Source organism: Cervus elaphus, chromosome 22 (assembly GCF_910594005.1).
Source record: "Cervus elaphus chromosome 22, mCerEla1.1, whole genome shotgun sequence".
Classification (NCBI taxonomy): Eukaryota; Metazoa; Chordata; class Mammalia; order Artiodactyla; family Cervidae; genus Cervus; species Cervus elaphus.
The window spans coordinates 20,972,136-20,988,555 of record NC_057836.1 but is presented as its reverse complement, the minus strand read 5'-3'; the positions used below and the strand labels follow the sequence as shown (position 1 = coordinate 20,988,555).

The 16,420-nt window shown below is 41.7% G+C and overlaps 1 protein-coding gene across 5 annotated transcripts in view; it reads left to right on the top strand.

The window, feature by feature from the left end:
• Window positions 1-16,420, top strand: part of STYK1 (serine/threonine/tyrosine kinase 1) — a 50,172-nt gene that overhangs the window by 8,452 nt on the left and 25,300 nt on the right. Inside the window, exon 1 of one of the 5 annotated variants that reach the window (XM_043882508.1) lies at window positions 957-1,052. The exons of 3 other annotated variants lie outside the window; for them this stretch is intronic. The gene's annotated coding sequence lies outside the window, so the exon portion shown is untranslated. Of the gene's footprint in view, window positions 1-956; window positions 1,053-13,883; window positions 14,102-16,420 lie in introns of those variants that run through there. One more of the 5 variants, XM_043882505.1, reaches the window with a different exon arrangement.

The following is a 16,420-nucleotide window of genomic DNA, read 5'->3' as shown; positions in this document are numbered from 1 at the left end:
AATATGTGGTGTGTATATCTTTTTGAATTAGTACTTTTTCCCTCAGAAAAATACCCTGGAGGGGAATTGCTGGATCATATGGTAATTCTATTTTTATTTTTTGAGGAAACTCCATACTATTCTCCATAGTATTTGTACCAGTTTACATTCCCATCAACCATGTAGAAGGGTTTCCTTTTTTGCACACTCCCTCCTTACTGATTCTCTAGATGATCTGTCCATTGATGTAAGCAGGGTGTTAAAGTTCTCCTGTTATTGTTGATGATCAATACCCTAAACTATTGGGTATATATTGCTTATCTCCATTTAGTTTTGTTCTTCTTCTGGTGTTTTATTTTGTTTCTTTATTTGGAGTGTATTCCTCTGTAACCTCATTTTGTCTAATTCTCTGTGTTTATTTATATAAACTAACACAGCATTTGTGTGTTAGTCGCTTAGTCATGCCCAACTCTTTGCGACCCCATGGACTGTAGCCTGCCAGGCTCCTCTGTCCATGGAATTCTCCAGGCAAGAATATTGCAGTGGGTAGCCATTCTCTTCTCCAGGGGATCTTCACAACCTAGGAATTGAACCTGGGTCTTCTGCATTGCCGGCTGATTCTTTACATCTGAGCCACCAGTGAAGCTATGAAAGTGAAGTAAAAGTCATTCAGTCATGTCCTACTCTTTGCGACCCCATGGACTATACAGTCCATAGAATTCTCCAGGCCTGAATATGGAATGGGCAGCCTTTCCCTTCTCCAGGGGATCTTCCCAACCCAGGGACTGAACCCAGGTCTCCCACATTACAGGCAGATTCTTTACCAGCTGAGACACCAGGGAAGCCCGACTCCAAGAATACTGGAGTGGGTGGCCTGTCTCTTCTCCAGCAGATCTTCCCAACCCAGAAATCAAACTGCAGTCTCCTGCCTTGCAGGCCGATTCTTTACCAGCTGAGCTACCAGGGAAGTCCTACCGACCTTGAAAGCCATATATTCTGGGTACTTGTCTTTCTAGTGGTTCAGGAACCCTAAGCTTGGGAGCCTTGTTTGGGACTCGGAACCCCACTGCTTGGTAAGAAATTCTGTAATAGTTACTATCCTCCAGTTTGTGGGGTACCCAGTTAAAGGCGTGGGTCTTGACTTCTCCTACTCTGCTTCTCCTACTCATCATCCTTCTTGTAGCTTTAGTTGTCAAAAACCTTTCCTGCTCTTCCTGAGGTCATTTTTATCTATAGTTGCTCTGTAAATAGTTATAATTTTGGTGTCCCAGTGATAGGAGGTGAGTTCAGGTTCTCTTACTCTGCCCTCTGGGCCTCACCACCTGAATAACACCAGTTTCTGGTTTGTTTGTGTGTGTGGTTTTGTTTTTTTTTTTTTTGGCTATACCATGCAACATGTGGGATCTCCCATAGTCTCCAACCAGGGATCAAACCCGTCCCCACATGCACTGTAAGTGTGGGATCTTAGCCACTAAATTGCTACAGAAATTCCTCAGTAAAACCAATTCTTAACAACTGAGTGATCACAGCATCTTGAATTTTTTATACCTACAGATTTACACTTTTATGGACTAAATTACTGGTAAGAATGATAAATGAGAAGAAATCCTGCTTTCATTTTTTTTCTTATACAGCTGTTAACATCTTTCACCTCCAGTCATAGTAAACTACCCTATTTTTACGCGTGTAACAGTGTGTATATACATAACTTGTATTTTGTCAGTTAACAAAATACATAGAAATATGGTGCTGCTTTCAGAACATTGGTCTAAATTAAAATTATTGTATGTATGTAATTCTGGGTTATGTTAGAATTCTACTAAGAAATTGTAGGGGATGCTAAAGTTTAAGGAAAAAAAGTGCTTCAAAGGGCCATTGTTGTTTAGTTGCTCATTTGTATCCAACTCTGAGACCCCATGGACTGCAGCCTACCAGGCTCCTCTGTCCATGGGATCTGGTATGAATACTGGAGTGAATTGCCATTTCCTTCTCCAGGGAATCTTCCTGACCCAGGGATTGAGTCTGTGTCTCCTGTTTGGTAGGTGGATTCTTTACACTGAACCACATGCACTGTGGCCATAGGAAAATGTCAATAATACATATATAATATTCATATTTGAAGTCAGTTAGCTTCCTGGGGAAAACTTCAAAATTATTAGGTTTCACCAGAGCATCAGTTTTGAATGATTTAACCAAATGTATTGTCTTGTTAGGTACACATGGGCTGTTGTGTTGAACAACTCTGGGAGACACCGTAGATGTTATATTCATATTATGCTGTCACCTGAATGATGAAAAATATTTGCCAAAGATGATAATTTGGAGTTTAGAGAAGATGACTCTAAGCAGGTTTTGGTTTTTTTTTTTCTGATACTAATCAGTTTTCAAGACCCATCGTAGACCAAACCACCCTGAGTTTGTGTCCTTAAGATCAGCTTCTCCAAAGTCACTTTTAAGTCTGATAGGGTTGGCTTAGCCCAGACAGAGCAAGTGTCCACTGCCCCTTGCTTAAGTGTTGTGTGATGTCGCACCAGCCAGAGGCCAAAGTCAGTGCTGCCTCAGACTAGTTAAAGGCTACAGCAGCAGGGAAGGGCTTGTTTATCTGAGTAGAAGTGACAGGCTTGGCTTGTGGTTCAAGGAAGGGGGCGGGGAGCTAAGGGAATGCTGAAAATCTGTCTTGACTGCCTTGCTTTCCATCAGATTTATAAGCAAACACCACAGATCCAACCAGTCTGGTTTGAAGCTGCCCTGCTACCTCCATGGTCTTTCCCCAGGGGTCCCAATCCCTGACCCCTTTAGTGTTCTTTGGGGCTGACCTCTTAGTATGAATCAAAATGAGTTTTGGTGGAGGAATAAATAAGCAGAATATTCACTGGAACATTCTTAAAGCCCTGCAGTGCCAGCAATGAAAATACAACTGGAATGTAAAGTCTCTTCAACCTCAGAAATGTATGCGGTAGATTTCCTGAGGTTAATTCAGACACATATACAACCCAAAGGCTTGACAGGCAGAAGAAACTATGAAACTGTAGGCACATGATGAATTCTAAGAACTACGATCATCTTCCTTATCCTCATCCATACAAAACTGGATAAATAGAGATCCAATACCCAGTCAGCCCTTTTTTTTTTTTTTTCCCCAGTCAGCCTTTTAAAGGGTGGAAAATTGTAATGAAAGAGGACCAGATGAACATTCAAGGTACACAAGGCTAGTCTTAGCTCAAGTGCTAATTAGCTGTTGGAAAACACCTGAACCATGGGCCTGTTTCCTCATCAGCTAGTTACGGAGGCTAGGTTTTTTTGATTGATTTCAAAAGGCTCTTCCGATTGTACATGTTTAGAATTCATTTGTGGGATTCATGTTGCATCTCATAGTGTTCTTGTAAAGCAGACTAAGAAATGGAAGGCAGTGTTGCTCTTTTCAGAGTTTCTTTAGCAGGGAGGTGTGTCTGAAGTGGCCCAGGAGATAGCGCTGGTTTCTTCAATTATAGTATGGGAGGAGAATGATTTTTTGACACTGAGAGTTGAACTTGGCATGTTTGCATCCCTTCTTTTATTTTTATTAATTAATTTTTATTGCAGTAGAGTTGCTTTACAGTTTTTTGTTAGCTTCTACTGCATAGCAAGATGAATCAGCCATATGTAAACATATATTCCTTCTTGAGGCCCAAATAGCTCCCTTAACACTAAATGACCTCAAAGTCTCATCCTGTTTTTCTTGTCCTCACCCATGTTCATTAAGGGTAATAATGGATTCATGATCAGAAAGTCCCACATCCGATTAGATCTCTGATTTATTTTCTGACCCTAGATGAGTCACCTTTGCACTTAGACCTTATTTTCCACATGCGCTATGAAGTTGTTAAAATGGTCATGGGTTGTTCTGAAGTGGCTTTCTTTCATAAAACTGAAGATAACTTTGAAGAACACGCCAAGTTTTCAGGATTGGAAAAAAATGCAGATAAATGAAATGTGATTCTATAGTTATCTGTAAAGCACCTCCTCTTCACCACCACTACCTTGATCTTTCTAGATCTTCTCATCTTGGGCTGCTATTTTTTTTTCTTTTTTTAAAAAAATTCTTTTTAATTGAAAGATCATTGCTTTACAATGTTTTATTGGTTTCTGCCGTACAACAACATGAATTAGACATAAGTATACATATATCCCCTCATTTTTGAACCCCCTCCCACCCCTTCGGGTTGCTATTAAAATTATTTTTAATTGACTGAGGTAACATGGACTGGGAAATAGAGGCAAGCCAATTTAAAGGTATGAGCTTAGATTATCTACAAACAGATGAGCAATAAAGCTTTGATAGTATCAGCAGGCCACAAGTTGTGGGTTTATATATATTCAGATAGTGTGTGAGATAAATCCTTGAGACAAAGTTCACTGAACCCTGGGACAGGACTCTGTGCTGGTTGAAAGTCCCTGTATCTTCATAACTGAGTTATGTGGTTTCATAGTGATATTAGGTGCTGCACTTTTGTGATTTTTATTTCAACATTAAAGAAATTTTGGGTGTCTGGGGAGCAGTGATTTCCATAGGTAAGGTATATAAAAACTTGCAGGATCTTAGTTCCCTGACCAGGGATTGAACCTCAGCCCTTGGCCGTGAAAGCGCTGTGTCCTAACCGCTGAACCTCCAGGGAAGTCCCCAGAATTAATTATTTTAAAATGTACTACAAAGCTGCGGTGATTAAGACCATGCACTATAGGCAAAAGGAGAATCTGGACTTCAGATCCTGGGATCCCTATAGTCCCAGATTTCCTGACTTTCCAACTTGCAGATGGCAGATTGTGGGACTTCTCAGCCTCCATAGCCTTGTGAACCAATTCCTATAACAAATTTCCTCTTATATATATGTGTGTGTGTGTGTATATATATATATATATATATATATGTCCTACTGGTTGTTTCTTTTATATATATGTGTGTGTATATATATATCCTATTATATATGGGATAAATTTCCTCATATATATATATATATATATATATATATCCTATTGGTTGTTTCTCCAGAGAACCCTCATTAATACAATGGATGAAACTTGGAAACTTGCTAAAGCCAAGCACAGAAGGTCACAGATTATATGATTCAATTTGTAAGAGATATCCAAAATAGGCAAATCCGTAAAGATGATGGATTAGTGATTGCTCAGGAGCTCGGGGTGGGGAGGTGGGCGCTGGGCAGGGGCTGCTCTTGGTACAGGTTTTTATTTGTTTGTTTACTTTTGGCTGCACTGGGTCTTCACTGCTGCCCAGGCTTTTCTCTAGTTGTGGCAATCGGGGGGCTACTCTTCATTGCAGTGCACGGGCTTCTAACTGCGGTGCCTTCTCTGGGGAGCGCCGGCTCTCGGGTGCTCAGCTTCAGTAGTTACAGTTCGTGGGCTCAGGATTTGCGGCTCCCGGGCTCGACAGCACAGGCTCAATAGTTGTGGCTCATGGGCTTAGTTATTCCTCTGCACTTGGGATCTTTCTGGACCAGGGATCAAACTGGTGTCTCCTGCATTGGCAGGCGGATTCTTTACCACCGTGCCACCAGGGAAGGCCCTAGAACAGGGTTTTTTTTAAGGGATGTGATGAAAATAGTCTAAAACTAGGTAGCAGTGATGGTTGTACAACTTTGTGAATATACTAAAACCCACTAAATTGTCCACGTTAAAAAGGGTGCATTTTATGCTTTGTAAACTTTATTTCCCAAAAAAACCCCACAAAAACAATATTAAAGGCAATTTTAATTTTTTAAATAATTATTTTTGAGAATCTGTTAGGGGAGCAGTGTGTAGTATAAAGTAAAAGCACTGATTCTAAAACCATACAACCTGGGCTGGAGTTCCAAATCTCTGCTTACTAACTGTGATCCGGAGCAAGTTACCTAACCTCTCTGTGACACAGTTCCTTCATCTTTATGTGAAGTGTTTAGAACAGTGCCTGACAGGTGGTGAGCATTGTATAAGTGTTTGTCGTTTTAACTATATGCCATAAAATGTACCAGGCAGTAGTAGGAAGCACAAACCAGTGTCAAGAAAGCTGTGCTAATTTGTATCAGTTAAGGGTGGAGTCCAAAGCAGATTGCTTCACTTGGTTTATTGTCTGAATTCCGCTCCATGCTCCTTCAGGGAAAGAGCCTGGGTTTATCGGGAAAGGAGGGAGATAACGTGGAATGCCTAAACTGAATCTTCTTACCTGGGGTCTGGAAAAAGGTCCAAAAATACATTGTGTGCTCGGTCGTGTCTGACTCTTTGCTACCCTATGGATGGTAGCCCGCTAGGTTCCTCTGTCTGTGGAGTTTTCCAAGCAAGAATACTGGAGTGGGTTGCCATTTCCTCCTCCAGGGGATCTTCCTGATCCAGGGATCGAACCTAGGTCTCCCACATTGCAGGCGGATTCTTTACCACAATGCTGCCTGGGAAGCTCAAATGGAGGAAACCGGAGCAAGGGATGGTAAACAGTACTTAATGTATTTTTGTTGTTCAATTAAATAAATGTTAGGCAAAAATTCTGAGGCTTTTCCTCTTGAGTGTAGACACAAACCTCATGATTTTTGTTCTCTTGTCTTCTCTTTGTTTTAATCCTTTTTTGCTCTTTTTAAAAATATTTATTTTTTATTTATGTGTTTGGCTGCATCAGGTTATAGTAGAGGCATGCAGGATTTTTAGTTGTGGCATGTGGGATCAAATTTGGGCCCCCTGCATTGGGAGCTCAGAGTCTTAGCCATTGGACCACCAGGCAAGTCCCATCTTTTGTTCTTTCATTTCAAAAAGTAAGATCAAGCAAAATAAGATCAAGGAAAGTTCATGTCACTGCCACATTTTTATTCCCAGGATGAATCAACAACCCAGGAGCAGGTGTTTCAGGCAACATTTGCATCACTTTGCTTTAAACTGCTTTTTGCATCTTTGTGGAGGTACACTTACATTTGTTGATTTTCCTATAGATCTCAATCTATTGACAGCAAACCGAGATTCTAGTAGAAGGACTTGTTTACATAGCCATTTTGAGGGAAAGATGCACAAGTGCTGCTTGGTTGTGTCCAACTCTGCGACTACAAGGACTGTAGCTCGCCAGGCCCTTCTGTCCATGGACTCCTCCAGGCAAAAATACTGGAGTGAGTTGCCATTTCCTACATCAGAGGATCTTCCTGACCCAGGGATCAAACCACAGTCTCCTACAGCCCCTGCATTGCCCCAGGCAAATTTTTCACCACCATGCCTTCTGAGAAGCCCCAGTGATGTATGAAAGGAGAAAAAGTATGACTAGTAAATGATGGGGCAGTGAGCAGACTTGTCTTGAAGTTCTCTGGAATATATAGACAAGGCTTAACAGTTCCCCAGGTCTTACTATAGAAAAGCTTTACCTGTGGGGAGCCAGGATTCTTCAGAAGAGATGGCAATGGGCCTGTGTGTATGTGTGTATATATCTGTATGTATGTACATATGTTTATGTATGCATGTGTACATGTGTGTATATATGAGTATGTATGTGTGTATATGTGTATGTGTGTGTATGTATATGTGTGTGTGTGTGTGTTGGGAGGGGAATAATTCTACCTTGGGTTTCTGAAATCCTTTTATTCTAAAACTTTAAAAGTCCTTTCACATGTTTTATCTCATTTATCAGAATGTCTCTAATTAGATAGTGCAAGGATAATCGTAATCCATGATGTTAGAGATTAGGAATTAAAGCACAGGGAAGTGATAAAATTTGGCCAGAGAGAGAGAGAGAGCAAGAGCGAGAGAGAGGATAATAAACCCAGCAGCCAATCTAGAACTTTATTATTAAATTAGAGCCTGATGGATTACATCTGTATTAAATAAGAAAGGAAGGTGATGAGGGTTTAAGGCAAAGTTCCCGAAATTGGATCCATGTTGGAATTAACTTTTGGAGCTTTAACAGATCCCAGGACTCGGCTCCCATTCCCAAGACTGTTTCTTGATTCTGACTTAACTGATGCATCATCTTGGGCTTTGAAACTTTTACAAAGTTCCTTTGACCACACTGGTTTTAAATTGGGGGTGGTTAGAGTCTGGAAAAGGAAATCTGAAATCTGTTTTATTTACTTTTATTCTAAGTATATGATATTTAAATTTCAAACCATGTAGCAATTTTTAAAAGAGAGCAGGAGAGTTGAAAATTTAACATTTATAAAAAGCAGGTACTTCTCAGAAGGAAAGTGAGAAAATTGTAGTAGAAACCTAGGTAATATTTACTGTAAGGATATTTTTTAAAATATTGGTTTATTTATTTGGCTGTGTCGGACCTCTGGTACAGCATGTAAACTCTTAGTTGTGGCATGTGGATCTAGTTCCCTGACTAGAGATTGAACCCAGACACCCTGCATTGGAAGTGCAGAGCCTTAGCCACTGGACCACCAGGGAAGTCCCTTCTGTAAACCAGGGAAGCCCATATTAAATTTACATTTCAGGAAGTAATTTTATTATTCCTGTGATCCATAGACATATAAGTATTCTAATTGTGGTATTATGTCATTATATTAATACTGCCTAGGATGAAAATCTTATCCAAAAGGAGAAATCACTTGTAGATATCATAATTTGAAGAATAATAGTAGTAATTATTATGGGAATATTTTATTTATATAATTATTACAGGAATAATTAGTAATAAATATTATTTGTTATGTGCTAGGTATTGTTCTAAGTATCATTTAATTCTTACAGTGACTCTTGGAGATAGATAATACTATAAACTCAGTTTAACAGATAAGAAAATGAGATTAAGAGAGATAAGAGAGATTAAGTAATTTGCTCAAGAGAACACAGCTAATTAATGGCAGAAACAGGTATATTGGAGTTTCCCTGCTGGCTTAATGGTAAAGAATACGCCTGCCAATGCAGGAGACAGGGGTTGGGTTGGGAAGATCCCCTGGAGTATGGACTGGCAACCCATTCCAGTATCCTTGCCTGAGAAATCCCACGGACCGAGGAGCCTGGTGGGCTACAGTTCATGGAGCTGCAGAGTCAGACATGACTGAGAAAATAACCAACAACAATATGGGTATATTGTGTTTCAAAATTCACTGGGCTATACTTCTGAGACTTGTAATAGAAATACTGAAAGGTAGCCAAAGCCTAGGGTTATGCCTTTTGGGTCTTTATTGTGGAAGATATAAATGACTTCAAGCAAAGATGCATCTGAAAACAAAGCACCTTTCTCATGCATGTAAGTTCAGAGCAGGAAGCACAGCTGAGGTGGGGCCGCTGTGGGCCTGCACTGAGGCTATATTAAGATAACAAGCCAGTAGAACTGTTCACTGCTATTTAATAAAATACATGCCTACATACTTTCCTCATCCACACCCACATTCGTGACCACACACAGTGGTTCTGCATTTTTTGCTCACTGAATTTATTTTCCAACTATCCTCCATTATCCTGCCAACAAAGGTCTGTCTAGTCAAAGCTATGGTTTTTCCAGTAGTCATGTATGGATGTGAGAGTTGGACTATAAAGAAAGCTGAGCGCCGAAGAATTGATGCATTTGAACTGTGGTGTTGGAGAAGACTCTTGAGAGTCCCTTGGACTGAAAGGAGACCCAACCAGACAATCCTAAAGGAAATCAGTCCTGAATGTTCATTGGAAGGACTGATGCTGAAGCTGAAACTCCAATACTTTGGCTGCCTGATGCGAAGAACTGACTCATTGGAAGACACTGATGATGGGACAGATTGAAGGCAGGAGGAAGAGATGGTTGAATGGCATCACCGACTCAATGGAGATGAGTTTGAGTAAACTCCGGAAGTTGGTGATGGACAGGGAGGCCTGGTGTGCTGCAGTCCATGGGATTGCAAAGAGTCAGACACGACTGAGTGACTGAACTGAACTGATCCTCCAGTAGGTTCCTTGGTGGCTCAGGCTATAAAGAATCCACCTGCAATGCACGAGACCTGGGTTTGACCCCTGGAGAAGGAAAGGGCAATACTAAGGAAGTCATTCAGCACTTTCATTATATGGTGCCTGTGTTAGAGGAAAGGGAATATATCCACATTTATGCCAGTGCTTTGAAGGAAAGTCACACTGTCTTGAGATCATCATGGTGGGGCAGTAGAAATTAGTTCGAGACTGTCAGGTAGAATGTGCTATTTAGGAACACTGAGTTGGGACCTTTGGTCTGAAAAGTAATTATGTCTACATAATTATATAAAAGTAATTATGTATCCAAAAGTAATTATGTATACAAAGTAAACACTCATGAATTCTTGCTGGAAGAGGAAGGTGTAACTATCACTTTTTTTTTTTTCACTTTAGAAGCTTTATTACTCTTACCTTTTTAGCATCAGGTTTTTTTTTTTTTTTTAATCGGAGGCTAATTACTTTACTTTACAATATTGCGGTGGGTTTTGCCATAAAAATTACTGGAGTATAGTTGCTTTACAATGTGTTATTTTCTGCTGCACAGCGAAGTGAATCAGCTAGAGGTATGCCTATATCCCCTCTTTTTTGGATTTCCTTCCCATTTAGGTCACCACAGAGCCCTGAGTTAATGTTAGTTGTGTATTTTATACATAGTAGTATACATAAGTCAGTCTCAATTTCCTGATTCATCCCAGCCCTTTCCCCACCTGGTGTTCATTTGTCTCTATGTCCGTGTCTCTATTTTCTGCTTTGCAGATATATTCATCCGTACTGTTTTTCTAGATTCCACCTATATGCTTTAATAAACAATGCCATTTTTCTGTTTCTGACTTTGCTTTGTGTGACAGTCTCTAGGTCCATATTAGTCTCTGCAAATGGCACAGTTTGTTCCTTTGAAGAACATTTTCTCATTCTCATTAATTCTCACTAGAATCCTCTGAGGTAAGTGCTCATGATAATCTCAGATTAAAGATTAGAAAACCAAGACATTGGAAGATCGAGATAAATCTATCTTGCATTCCTGACCTTGGTGCCTATGTTCCTTCTACTTGTCACAGTTGAATGGAGACAATATACTAACTTTGTTTCCAGACGTTCCAACTTAGCTCTCTCCCAAGTAGAAAATATGATACCATCAGCAAGCAATTCGGACTGTGGTTCCTCAATAGGTTCCTCAATGTATTGGATTTCTTAGGCAAGAATACTGGAGTGGGTTGCCATTCCTGTCTCCAGGGGATCTTCCCTACTCAGGGATTGAACTCAAGTCTCCTGCATTGGCAGATGGGTTCTTTACCATGGAGCCACTGGGGAAGCTCTTCTGATTACCCCATAGGAAATTACAGGCAGATAGAGGACAGGAATGAAAACTGGTGGGGCTACCATGATGTGGGTCACAAGATACAGTTGCAAGCGAGCCTTTGGAATTAGAGAGTTGAGGGGGAGAGACTAGGTGTGTGGACTTCTTAGCTGGCCCACCCCTTTTCTGGTGTCATTCATTTCCTCCTGCTGTCTGTAGTTCTTTACTGCCCCCAGGAGAGAAGCAGGTGTCCTGGTCCCAAAATTAGGATGAGAAGGAATGACAAGGTCAGGCGATATGGTAGGTGAATCACCTACCAACACAGAACTAGAAATTGAAACCTCTGCCTCTGTAATCATAGCACCAGGTCAGTGCTGGTGCTCCCCATCCAACCATCTCATCCTCTGTCATCCCCTTCTCCTCCTGCCTTCAATCTTTCCCAGCATCAGGGTCTTTTCCAATGAGCCAGTTCTTCGCATCAGGTGGCCAGAGTATTGGAGTTTCAGCTTCAACATCAGTCTTTCCAATGAACACCCAGGACTGATCTCCTTTAGGATGGGCTGGTTGGATCTCCTTGCAGTCCAAGGGACTCTCAAGAGTCTTCTCCAACACCATAGTTCAAAAGCATCAATTTTTCTGTGCTCAGCTTTCTTTATAGTCCAACTCTCATATCCATACATGACCACTGGAAAAACCAGAGCCTTGATTAGACGGACCTGTGTTGGCAAATTAATGCCTCTGATTTTTAATATGCTGTATAGGTTGGTTATAACTTTCCTTCCAAGGAGTAAGTGCTTTTTAATTTCATTGCTGCAGTCACCATCTGCAGTGATTTTGAAGCCCAGAAAAATAAAGTCTGACACTGTTTCCACTGTTTCCCAATTTATCTGCATGAAGTGATGGGATTGGATGCCATGATCTCAAATTTCTGAATGTTGAGCTTTAAGCCAACTTTTTCACTCTTCTCTTTCACTTTCCTCAAGAGGCTCTTTAGTTCTTCTTCACTTTCTGCCATAAGGGTGGTGTCATCAGCATATCTGAGGTTATTGATATTTCTCCTGGCAATCTGAATTCCACCTTATGCTTCCTCCAGCCCAGTGTTTCTCATGATGTACAGATAGCTCTGAGAGACTGTTCCAAAGCGGCAGTGGGGGAAAGTCAATATATAAGGTTTTGGTGCAGGGGGAGTTCAATACCATGAAGCACTCATTTTACAAAAGGTTTTTTGTTAGTCATGAGGATCTGATGTCACCATGAAGGGATTTGACGCTTCTCTAGATATGAGGAGATGCAAAGATTGAGATCATAAAATCTGTTCCTAAAAGCATCCAACTATTTAAAGACCTGTCCCACCAGATTCCCTGGAGCACAGAGTGCCTCACTCCACCCTTAACTCCCTCAGGAGTTGTTGAAGGTCAACAGCTATAGCAGCATGGGGTTCAACCTCCATGGAGGCAGATGGCAAATGCCTTTGCTGTTCAGTTGTTGGCAATGTTCTTGGTAAGTGCCAATTTGTAGTTGACATTCGGAAGCCCCTCTTTTAGAAGGACAAACCAAGCAGGGTGAACAGCTAAGTGGGGACTGGTCCTTGGAAATGCAGTGTGAATGGCAGTGGCAGAAGCCAGGCATGTGAAACAAGTTGCCAGCAGCAGATACAGGCATCTTCGATCTCAGGTAGGAGAAAGTGAACACGGATGGGTCAGAGGCAGCTTTGTGCTGAGAGCAGGCAGTGGTTGTGTGTTCTTGGCTTTTCTTTCTTATCACTAACCCTTATTCTGTGCTTGGGGTGCAGCATTAAAGAATCTGCCTGCAGTGCAGAAAATGCTGGTTCAACCCCTGGCTCGGGAAGATCCCCTGGAGAAGGCAACCCACTCCAGTATTCTTGCCTGGGGAATCCCATGGACAGAGGGGCCTGGCCGGCTACAGTCCATGGGATCTCAAAGAGCAGGGCATGATTTAGCATCTGAACAACAGTAATCTCAGGAAGAGAAAATAGCCAGCATATATTTTAAGATATATTATCTTTGAACTTTTGAGGTTTGCATGTAGTAGATGGAGGGTTATGAAATCAGCAATGTTATAAGTAAAATGATAATTATATTAAAAACCTTTTGAATTTATATAACACTTGAAAGGACATAAAATGTGTTCATGTCGGTAATGATATTTAAAATCTGATGCTATTTGATTTCCCTAGGTGTCCCGGGGCTCCCTATCTTGGATTCCATTTCTTCCCCTATGGAGCAAGGTCTTCAGGAGGAGCCAAGATAAAGTTTAGAACTTTCTCATCTCTACTGTATATCACATGTATTTCAGGAATTCTGAAAGAGGTGAAAATTCCTGACATGTAAACGAAGCAAGAAAAGCTGATAACGTTCTGTCTTACTGTCAAAATAATTTGTTTGAATGTGGTCAGGACTTTCAGGCAGCATGATGGAGCGCCCCCCCCCCCCCCCCCTTTTTATGGTCCAAAGGGCATTTCAAGCCCCAGGTCTCTAGGAGGAGGGTGGAGATCAGAAGAGTCATAATCCTTCCTATCTGAGAAGAACCGGAGGGTGAATCATGTGCCGGTAACTCCTCTTCTCTCCGCCTCATCTCCACCAGGAGATATCGCTGGGTAGAGAGGCGGGTTATCTGTGCAAGTCTCTTGGGCTTAAAGAGAGCCGCCACTTCTGTCCATTCGTCCACTCCGGAGCGTGCGTCAGGAGGGTGATGGAGCAAGAGGCTCTCTGATACCTGGCAGGGCGTCTTGAATGATTTGTGTGCTCTGTCCCCTGGGGGTTCTGGCCCCTTCCTGACTCCCTACCTCAACCCCTCCGGGGCTCACAGTGGAAGTCTGAATTCAGGTCCTTCCCCCTAAAACGGAAGATAGAAATAGGCTTGGGCTCAGATCCAGGAAAATGAACAAACAAAGCAAGTGATCCCGAATTCCATCATTTGGTGAGTACTGGAAGCAAATTTGGGCTTCCCCGGTGACTCAGATGGCAAAGAATCTGCCTGCAATGGAAGAGATCCAGATTTGATCCCTGGGTTGGGAAGATCCCCTAGAGAAGGAAATGGCAACCCACTCCAGTACTCTTGCCTGGGAAATTGCTTGGACTGAGGAAGCAAATGCTGATTTATGCTTATTTTCTGAATGCATTCTGAAGACAGACATTCAGACATGCTCCTAGGTAACAGGGAAGAACACAGAGGCAGATTCTGCTCACATGTTCTTTCCAATTTATGGTGTATTTGTTGGTGAAATTTAGTTTCAGCGTTGTGGTTTTCATGATTGCTTTGGATTCTGACATAACCCCTTTGTGACGCTATGTGTCTTGTCCATTTGAGTGACAAGGACATACTTGTAATGAAGCAGCTTAAAGAACACTGGGTTTGTAGTTAAAGGGCTGGGGACTGGGAATTCCCTGGTGTTCCAGTGGCTAGGACTCTGCACTTTCACTGCTGAAGGGGTGCGGGTTCCGTCCTTGGTCTGGGAACTAAGATCCCACAAGCAGCATGGCCAAAAGGAAAAAAAAAAAAAACAACCAACAAACTACATATGAAACCTTTCTTGGAAGTTTACTTACTTTCTCTCTCTCTTTTTTTAAACTCAGGCTAAATCAGAACTTAATCTCTCTGAACCTCAGCTTCCTCCTAGTGTGAAAGTGCCTAGCATGATACATGCACTTTGTACTTCATCAGTATGCTTATTGGTCCTGAAAACAGGAAGGACTGCTCAGTTAAAGTAAGCAGTCAGTAAAGTAGCTCTGGAGTCCTCTAGATTTGAGCAGTTCTTCTCTGTAGTGATTTCAACTTAACATGGTCACTCTATTTATTAAGTGAATTATTTTTGGCTAGACAGCTCGGGGTGAGGGTGATGCAGAAGAGATGGGAGGGCTGAGCGACTGAACCAGAAGACAGAGGTCCCCATCTCAGGGTGTCATCTCTGTATATTTTATCTTCCTCACTTTGGATCTTTTTGTCTTCTGCCCCTTGCCTTCACAGGTGGCACTATTGGTAAGGAACGAACCTGCCAGTGCAGGAGACAAAAGAGATTTAGTTCTATCCCTGAGTTGGGGAAGATCGCCTGGAGGAGGGCATGGCAACCCACTCCAGTATTCTTGCCAGGGAAATCCCATGGATAAAGGAGCCGGGTGGGCTACAGTCTACAGGCTCACAAAGAGTCTGATACAACTGAAGTGACTTAGCCTGCGCACACATCTTCTGCCCCATAGCCCACAGCTGTTAATAACCCCCTTAACCCAGCGCGGCCACTTGTCTATAGGCCACAGGTCACTTGTCTATATGGAAAGAATGTGATTGGCAGATCCACTTGCGTTGAAATGTGGGTGGTAAGCTTGAGGGCGAGGCTGGCATAACAGATTTAACTAACACCTTACAAGATGGGACCAGGTGTCATACAGTCTGTTAAGGAATTTCTCACAACATGTAGGCAGACAGAGTACAGGAGCATGTGTCAAATTTTTAAAGTTCTATTTGCAGATATATTTTGGTAAGAAGAGTTTCTTCTGGACATTCATGGGTGAATTGCTGATTGTATCTGTGACATCCCTGTGCTAACTGAACAGAAATGTCACCAGGGAGAGTTGTGTTATTGTTGCAAATAAACTGTCTTTGTGTGTAATAAAACAGATATGCATTGTACTTGGATTGTAACTATGTATGAGTTGGGAGAACTAATATGAACGTTTAGTTCAATACCAGTTGTGATTATTAACTTTTATTGTCTCTAGACTGCAGTCTTGCAAACATTTGGGGTAGATTTTACTTCCCATTTTATTCTCATTCTCTTCCTATTTGTATCTCCTTCTTCATAGCTCTATTCCTCCCTTTAGATTCTCAGTTCAAGGAGGAAAAAAAAATTTTTTTTTTGGCCATTTCACACAGCATATGGGGTCTTAGTTCCCAGACCAGGGAATGAACTGGTGTCCTCTGCATTAGAAGGTAGATTAAAAAAAAAAAAGTTTAAGTAATTTACTTATTTTTGATTGTGTTGTGTCTTTGTGCTATGTAGGCTTTTCTCTAGTTGCAGCAAGTAGGGGCTATTCCTTAGTTGTGGTGTGTGGGCTTCTTTCTCATGGTGGTGGCTTCTCTTGTTGCAGAGCACAGGTTCTAGGTGTGCGGGCTCAGTAGCTGTGGCTCCCTGACTGTAGAGGACCAGTTCCATGGTTGTGTGCACAGGTTTAGTTGCTCCGAGGCCTGTAGGATCAAATCAGTGTCTCTTGCATTGGCAGGCAGGTTCTTTATCACTGAGCC